The following is a 9,648-nucleotide window of genomic DNA, read 5'->3' on the forward strand; positions in this document are numbered from 1 at the left end:
ACAATCTGCGATCCTGCGCACACTTAACCGACGGTCTGAATTCAGTACTTCATGCACACACTAAGAAAAAGTTGTTCAATTTACTTTTTATGCAAACCTTGTATTGCTATACCATTCAAGCTCTTCGGGTACCATTGATTGACATTTAAAATTCACTAAAATGGAAGCTAAGCAAACACCCATCCTCATTTATTGAAAATAAACTCTAGATATATATATGTTTAAATAATGACAAACCTGTTGCCAAGTTATTTCCCAGAAAGAGAAACACGCGGACTTGCTTGTCAGACTTCTTTAAGGTGTAATGTTTTTGAGCCAACTAATCTTTATTTTGGAGATTTACTCCTTACATGAAATACTTAAATGTAAATAGAAAATCATGTTTCACTTGGAAAAGTAGCCAGTGAATTTCGTGAGGGCTAACATATATGGATTCAGTTTCATCAAAAGATAAACGAAATCCTTAAATAAAATATTTGATTTTTCAACATATAAAAAATTCCAGGCTCGAATATTTCAAAGGTCTTTTATTGAAGGAGGATTTATGTTTTTTATGTTGTAGTTTAAACCACTCTAGCTACTGGATAAAAAGAGAGAAATATGTGCAGTTTTATTATAAATTTCTTCGGAAATAATTAATACAATTGGTTGCACACTGCAACTACTTTGTGATAAAACGTCATGCACTAGATCAATTTACTGGGAATGTGGGTTCTCTCTCCGAGAGCGGGGAAAATACAATTTTAGCAGATAAGAATATAAAATTTGAAAATTTCCCCAACTTTTGGCGTATATTGAAATAATTCTCTGAAACGTATAACTATCAAATAAGGTTACTCAAAAACATTCTTTGTCTCGCGTTATGATTTCCTTCGGCACAGTAAATTTAATTTCCTTATTTGCGTTTTGTGGTCAAACATTTCCAAACTATTGATGAAATATATTTTCCAAAACAGGGAATAATGAATCCGTTTATTGCTCTAATTAAACTTCATCAAGTATGTCGTTGTCTTTTTTTCATTTTAATGAAACAATATTTGAATTAAAACCCGATGTTCTCTTATTTACTTGACAGTGTATTGCTTTAGATGATGGTAGATGTAATATGTACCATGTAAGATGAATAAGAGAAAAAATCATGAAAATATATCGAGAACAAATTAATTTCCGTTAAATCTGATAGATGCATAATAAAATCATGAAGATTGATTCATTTGGAATTTCTGTCCCTTCTGTGAAAGGTATAATTTAAGTTTGGTAAAGTGAATATTTCATTCGGCTCCGATCGAATAAAATCTAGTTTCACCAATATTAACGCTATTTAAAAAAATAAATAGCATTGTGATAACTAATAAAAATGAACTTTTCGAAAGATATCTTTTTCCATTGGTTTTTCATATAAAAAACCATAAACATAGTAATCAACCCGAAGGTCGGTTTGATAGGTAATGGTAGAGTTCACCCAGTATTACGGCTACGAAACGGCTAGTTAAAGTTTTCTATACTCGTTTGTTCTTTTAATTCACGAGGGATTTTCAAGGTCTGTCCCACAAATATTAGGATTGAGTCGAGTAAGAAAAGGTATTTTCAAAGTTGATGCATTCAGTCAAGAGTGTCTAAAGTAGCTCCCGTATGCGTCCACATACCGCTGTCAGTGTATTTTCCACGCCTCGTACGCCTTCTGGTAGGCGGCGCGAGGCCTTCTGGTAGCTAAGCTCCCTCGTCGCGGCCTATTGTTACACGACCTCCGGGCCGTGGTGACGTCCTTTCATCACGGATTTGAGGCGGGGGAAGAGGTCTGTTAGCGCGTCGTCTAAAATAGGTGGATCCTCACTCACATAGTCGAGAAGCTCTTGGAAGATCCGCGTGCGAGTTTACATTTGTTCATCCGGGAGTACTCGCGGTACCAACTTCGCACACACCTTCTCAAGCCCATGTTTTTGGACACATGTAGATGAAAATTACTCTAGGATTGCTAAATTAATCATAAATTATACAAATACTTAATCTGCGATCCCTGTCCAACCAAGTCTGTCAAAGAGTCTTCATTCTTGAAAAATTTTCGTCTTGTTTTGAGGCCGAAGGTCGTCCTGAACGTTCGGCGTCTTCAACATCTTCTCTACCCTCCAGAAACAGTTTGTGCCTTTAAAAAACACCCGATCTACCCATGGCGTTATCACAATAAGCTGCCTTGAGTATTTCATCAGTCTCCTTCCCGGCTTTGCCCAGTTTCACGGAAAACTTTATGCTGTTCCAATTACCGATTCATGTCGAAGCGTAACGAGATTTTGTTATAGAGGTTTCGTAAGCGAAAGATCTGCACTCGGAAAAGGCTGGGAGCCAACTGCCACCGGCCTCCAGGCTTTTTTTACACTATCCTCCCCCGAACATATCCAGAGAAACCGCCGCCCATCCGTCGACCTATCTGGGAAAAATAAGTCATACAACCTTTGGGACAGGCTTTTTACGTGGAATTTTGATTAGTTTTAACGAGATTTCCCCATAAGTTGGTTGATTGGCGATATGGAAGGAAATGCCATTAATTAGTGTCAGGTTGTGCAAGGTAAAAGTCACATTTCTAATTCTAATGCTGGAAAATATCCCAAATAATAATAAAAGATCGCCCCTAATAAATCTAAGTGCCCTCAAACGTCGATGTTCTACCGGTAGACTAGTGTTTTTATAGCCGGAATAATGTAATTAGAATCAGTTTTCATTTTTGATTTCATTTGAAATTCTCCCAACTAAAATAAAAGCTATTCTATTAGGTGTAATTAATATCGGGACGTTTAATTAATTAATATGTCAACGATAGCATGAGGCGCCTTAGAATGATCGGGTTCTTATTACACGTTCATACTTTCGTATTATTAGTAACGCCACGGACAACCTTCGTTACCTTCATTATCTTTCTTGCTGCAGAATCCGAAATGGCATCATTCCTAACGCTCTCAAGAATCATTGGAATGAGTCACAAGTTTCGTGATCAGAATTTGTTCTCCAGGATAAAAAATTGATGAATTGAAAAATTGATGTATTCTTTGGAAATTAGATGAGCATAGGTCGGAGTTTGTAGAGATTTGATTACTGAGAAGCCCAAAGAAAATGAAGTGGGCAGGAGAAACATAGAAGTGTTGAGACTAGGTTGGGGAAGAGGAAATTTTGTAGGGCGTAATCCATGGAAGGTATAATTGGATGGAAGCATAGTTAGGAAGTGTGGGAACTTGAAGTTTTTGTACAAAGGATAACATTAGGAAGAAGGAGAGACCGAGTTAAGGAATGGCTGTTTTACGACGTGGATTTACGTGGACAGTACAGTCATCTGAGGAAGATGTAGTGCAGGGATGGCGAACTTTATTGCGAGTGCCAAATTTTATGAAGTATTGCTCTTGACTTACGTGCTAACTGATCAAGTGCGAAAGAGGTGTCAATTTTTTTGTCTATAATAGGAATAAAGCAGTAATTTTGAAATAGGAATCACAATTATTTGCTTTGGAGCTGAAATGTTTTTTTAGAGATTATAAAATAAGATATGAGTTAAATATCATTGAAAGTCTCTATTAGTTATTAAATTGAAATTCTTCTTATTGGGATATGAAATTGTCTTTTGCTAGAGAAATACATTTATATTTGCAATTAGCATTGTGGGAACTCCTTGAGTTAAGAGAAAAGTAGATCAATTATTCCAAAAGGAAACTCACACGTTATAAGTAAATTATGTGAAAGTAGCTTGTGCAGTTCACGAGGAATCACAAATGGATTCATTTTATCAAAATATAAAAGAAAATCTATTGTATTTTAATTGATTTTCCTGCATTTAAAAATTCCATGCTCCAACATTTGGTCTGGACCATATGGGTCTGTTATAGAATCAGTATGCATGTGTGTTCTATTGTGGTCTGAAGTGCTCTAGCTGCTGAATCAAACGAAAGAAGTTGTGCATTCACTTTACCACTCTTAGGCTATCAATCAACCTCGAAATTCAATGAAAGAAAGCACTTCAGTGGCGGTATTGAAGCGATGAACATATTCAGACTGATGTGGACGATCTACTACTCTTGCTCTATCACAGGTATGACACATGAGAACAATGTTTAGCGCACTAAGACGCAAATTGAAACAAAGTACACGGCATAAAAAATGTTTGATGATCAAAGTCAAAGGGGTTGTTCCGATGAGAGTGACCACTTACGCATACGGTGGTTTCTTTGATTCCTGTCGGTGTCAGATCAATTTTAGTTGCTGTTTTGACCCTTCAGTATAAACACCGAGGAATTGTCTGTAGCGCTCTCCCAGCTCTTTGGGCCAAAATAATTGCTCCACGTTCCACTTTGGGCAAGCGTGCTAGAGATTAGCTACCCTCAGGCTGTACTGGAAGATAAAATAAATGAATGAAAGTGCTTCATAAGCCCATGAAGCTAGGAAATAGTTTTTAGAGACCATTGCGGACATTCATATTGTCCGCCCACGTTAATAAATAAAACTACTCACCTCCCATGTAGTTTGATATCCTTCGTCTTCCGCAAAAAGGATAACGTTTTGATAATTTTTGCATAGGGTTTCGTATAAAAATCTGATTGACTGCGGAGGGACAACCCAAAAAAGTGTTATCAACATACATTTTACAACTCTTATCGAAAGAAATTTTAGCCAAAGGAAGACTTTTTGCGACTCTACCTACGTCTAAAGATTTTGGGAATAAGCCAAACGACGATGTATTTAAGTCTTTCTGTCTTTTGCACTGGCGTAGGGTGGAGCTCTTTCCGTGAGTGTAAAGAAATAAAACCTTTATTTTCCTCAGATTATCTAATTATTCTCTGGTACGTTTTATTTTTTCACAACTGCCCAGCTAATAATCCCATTTCGTTAATTTCTCTTTATATGAAGTCCGGTTCATCTCTGTGATGAACACGACTGTTATTAACCAGGGACCTTTGTCTCAAACAAACGTTGGTACTGTACATTGTATTCACTGCACCTGTGTTCACAGAAAACGTTTTCGAAAAACATAATTTTCCACTTCCCTGCGTCGTAGACTTGATCACAAGAGAAGATATATCTGTTTTTCCTATTTTTGTTCACTTTTGTGTCATCATTTTTTTATCACCAGTATCATTTAATGTTTGCAGAGTTTTCCAAATGAACAGAAGATTTTTAAAAGTTACGTAAACCTTATAATTGTATATATTTTCTATTATAGTGGTAGCTTATTGCTTTAAAATGGGTGGTGGGCTTTGAATCTTGAATGGGAGGATTTTCATTACAGTTAAATGCGATGAAAAATAGAATTTTTAGCTAGAAAATTGATAAATACATAATTTTGCTAAAAAACCTTATGTAAACGGTCTTAATTTGATAAATCACGTCTACAATGACTTTCGTCATTGGGATTAAGATTTCCAATCCGTTGACACAATTCTTTACCTTATTTCCTTACTACTTTGACCACTATGGTGCAGAAAAGTTCCGAGATAAGTACTCTGTCACACCTGCTCAAAGAAATGAACTCCTATTTCAATATTTAATTTAACATTATTTTTCTGAAACACAGCATAACCTTCCTTTTGTTTACATTTATTCTCATCCCATACCTATCGCACTAAATTTTTAATTCACACAGCAATGCTTGTTACTGGCTGGCTTGCGACTGACTGGCAAACTAAAGCTTGATCATTAGCAAACCTATTCGACTTGGTGAATTTCTCCTCGACTTTTATTTCTCTCCCCAGTTCTACCATGTATCTTTAACCATTTTTTGTACGTATATTCAATAGCACAAGTGATAATGGGCAAAACCGTCTTACTCCTCTTCCTAGCACTACCCATCCCGACCCTCTATCCACCACTCGAACCTGAGAAGTCTGAAATATGTGCAGGTTGCATATTAGTCTCCTATCCCTCATATCTATAATTGTATGCATTTATCCAATAATTATATATAATTCACTGAATGAAACACTTTTTCGAAGTCCACAAAAATGGCAAAGCAATAGCATCACGCTTGCCTCTCCCCTTCGTAAATCCAAACTGATTCTCCCTAATGTAAACGTTTGCCCTACTCTCCATCCACTTTTTGATGATTCTGACAACCGCTTTAGACTTGTGCGAAATCAAAAGTATTGGTGTGTAGTTCTCACATATGCCAGCTTTTTCCTTTTTAGAAACAGGAACTAACACCGATCTGACGAAGGTTTCCCACCAAACTCCTCCCTCATTCATGAACTAATTCATAGAAACACTTCCTTCCACATTTTCCAAATTTTTTAAGTAGTTCCAGAGGAGTATTGTCCACCCCCATGGTCTTATTTAATTTCCATTCTCTTAATGTATTTTCGAAGTCGCCATCTAGTAAGCTTGGGCCTAAGCCATCCTTATCTACGTCGCATTCTCTTAATATGCCCAACCTTGTAAGCCTTATGTCTTCACCTTACATTTTTCCTACATTTTCCTTTTACATTTCCATTAAATGGATACCGCACTGCTGGAACTTGTACTAATCAGATGGCTTATTAGCTAAGACAAAATTCCCTCAGGTGAATGCGTTTAAGTCGGCTGGCCGCTGTCATTATTTATCGCTTTTGAAACTGTTTTGTGCGGTAATAATTGCGATTCTAGGGACTTGTGTGCAACCTGAGAGTCTGCGTGCATATATATTTTATTATTGTTTGGCTCATAAAACATTTGGAGCCAAATTTAATTTTCTTCCACGTTTTTCGTTCCTTCTGCAAGCCCCTCAATCATTACACACAGGTATGTATCCACATGAAACGGTCTCATTCTTATGTATTTTTCAATTATCTGTAAGTTGCGTATTTCAGGAAGTAGGCGCCTAATGCGTCAGGTTTTAATAAAATGAATTTTCCCGTAGTCCACCACATTTATTAACTTATTGAATATAATATGACTCGACTCACCAATTCATCATATGATTTTTGCAATGTTTAACACTAAATTATTATTTTCACTAATAATTAATGGCGGTGATCTGTAGATTGGGAAATGAAGGGATTCCTCCAAAATTGATGGATGGGAATCTTGAGGATAAACGTTTTCATAAATTATATAATTAAAATCTATTTTTATTCCTTTCTCTTAGGCGGTGTTATATACTTCATTTATCAATTTTCGAGGATGTCACCGTCTGTATATTATCCTACAGTAATATACTATGGCATACATAATTATTAATACACCATCAGTTGGTAATTGTTGTGGTTTTATTTTGGAAATATTTATAAAAATAGTCATAACTTGCGGCCCCAAATATATATATATATATATATATATATATATATATATATATATATATATATATATATATATATATATATATATCAGAAGTTTATTAAATCCAAAAACAACATGGTGATGAGGTCTGAATGAATTACTTGCCTGAGCCTTAATTTTCACTTGGTGGAGGTATAATCGTTGGTATGATAATGAAAACTTCGTTGCAATTTTCCACAGTTAAAACTTTATTGCCGACCATGGTTTCGATACACTGTATCATCATCGGCAATAAAGTTTTAACTGTGGAAAATTGCAACGAAGTTTTCATTATGTCTCGATTCCACAACATCACGCCTGACTCTTCACTTTTCGTTGGTATGATCTCGCATTACCAAGAATAGGTCAAATAAAAACAGTTCCATAAAAGCAATTGAAGAATTCGCGTAAAAAAAATTAATTTTTTAAAATAACTAAAATGATGAAATAATCATCTAGCATATAATTTTATGTGGAAAATTGATTCACTTTTTACCAGGAAAAATAAAAGAAGCGCCTTTTCATTGAGTTGTTTTATCTTTCAGAAATGTGGAATATCGTATGCAAAAGACACTAATTTCAAATACGAGTATAGCATTAAAATGTACAGAAAATGCATATACTGCATACCATACGATTATTAAATGCACTATCGTTTAGTGCTACAGTAAAGTAAAGAACAAATCTAAAATTTCATTATTTCTGACGTGTTTTTAGACCTAACGTCTGCACGTTACTTCTTTTTAACATTTGTAAGGCCACAAAATTAAATTGTATTTTTAGGATCAACTTAAGCCTTTATTTATCGACCCAGGTGTCCACACTTTCTACCATTGACAATTGCAGTGTCGAACCCTAAGTCCATGGATAAATAGGATATTAGTGAACTATATGATATTATTTTACTTCGAGAATGATTTTTCGAGAAGTTCCTATAACCTACGATCTCTAAGTATACAGATGATCAAATAAGAATTTTTAAAAAATAATTCATCACTATTTTCACCACCATGTAATCCTTCAGCCCTAAAATTGGTACATTGCAGCCCACCGCTCTCGTCAATACAATGCTTGTTCTTTGGAGCCCTTGAAGCTTATGGCTTGACAATCTCTCTTCATCTGGTCCACGTAATTCGGAGCATATCAGAAAGATTGCTATCACCTAACGTAGCTGAGGCCGAGAGTAATGTTCAGCGAATGAAAGTAATACTTCTGCATGCAAAGGAACATAAAAACACCACAGTAAACGTCCTATGTATAAGATACAGATTGAGTTCACAATAATGAGATTGTGGCACACCTCCAACCAAAATGAATACCTTTTGAAAGTTCATGCACGTTATGTCATCTTCACCGGTTTATCAATACCACTGAACGATACCGGAGTGCCCCCATTGAAGTAAAAGATTTTTAGTTTTACGAACTTTGTAAATCCCCTAACTTAACTGAACAGTGGCGCGACCCGTTTCAACAAACTTTTTCAAGAAATTTACGTTTACAGCCATTAGATCAATAGGTGATATTAGGATTGGGTATCATTTTCCTAGACCAACTTCTCTTGCATGAATTAGTTGCATTTAGTCGCAGCAGTAGTAAAAAAAGATTCCCTTATCTTATTATCTGGGGAACACGGTAACCTCGGGGAAGAGCGTTGGACTACTGACTTGAAAGCCCGGGTTTGATTCTTGGGAACGTCAATCTCGACACCCTCAGCTATACTAAAGCTGTGTGATTTCTCGGGCACCAGACTTTCTTGGGAAAAAATAGCAAGCACAGGAAAGGGTCTGGCCCCCCTACCCTGTTGTGTGAATTTCACGAAGGCGGCGGGCTTAATACTGAATGAACTCTTAATTTATTTATTCAGTATAAGTCCGAAAACAGCACATTTTGGCCTTTACATCGAACTATTAACAACGATAACAATGTCACATTTACAAATACCCAAGCACTAGATGGAGGGAAACTCAGCCAGGCGGGAATCGAACCCGCGACCCTTGGAATGGCAGACGAGGACGTTACCCCGCCGCCACCCGGGCCGGCAATATTGAAAGCCAACGGTACCCGGTGTTCCCAGGCGGTCACCCATCCAAGTACTATCCGGGCCTGATGCTGCTTAACTTCGGTGATCGGACGAGAACCGGTGTATTCAGCGTGGTATGGCCGTTGACGACGAACACCATCTAAAAACCAACCTTTGGGTTGATTACTGTGTTTATGGTTTATATTCTTAAAGAGTCTCTTTGGCAGTCATTTTCTCCCAGCTCTTAGTTTATGTCTCTCCTATCAATGAAATCCAGGATGAAAATTTTCACTGCTAGTTTTCCCTTGAAATTTTTGTATTTATCTTATATTTAAAATCTTAAAATCAACATTTGCGTTCCC

The 9,648-nt window shown here is 36.5% G+C and overlaps 1 non-coding gene across 1 annotated transcript; it reads right to left on the reverse strand.

Annotated features, from left to right (window-relative positions):
- Positions 1-9,315: 9,315 nt before the first annotated feature.
- Positions 9,316-9,434, reverse strand: LOC139698180 (5S ribosomal RNA). Its single transcript, XR_011702859.1, has one exon. It is a non-coding gene; the product is annotated as a 5S ribosomal RNA (ribosomal RNA).
- Positions 9,435-9,648: the final 214 nt, after the last annotated feature.

The sequence above is a fragment of the Hetaerina americana genome, unplaced genomic scaffold (genome assembly GCF_022747635.1).
Source record: "Hetaerina americana unplaced genomic scaffold, ioHetAmer1.1.p SCAF_8, whole genome shotgun sequence".
In the NCBI taxonomy this organism is placed as follows: domain Eukaryota; kingdom Metazoa; phylum Arthropoda; class Insecta; order Odonata; family Calopterygidae; genus Hetaerina; species Hetaerina americana.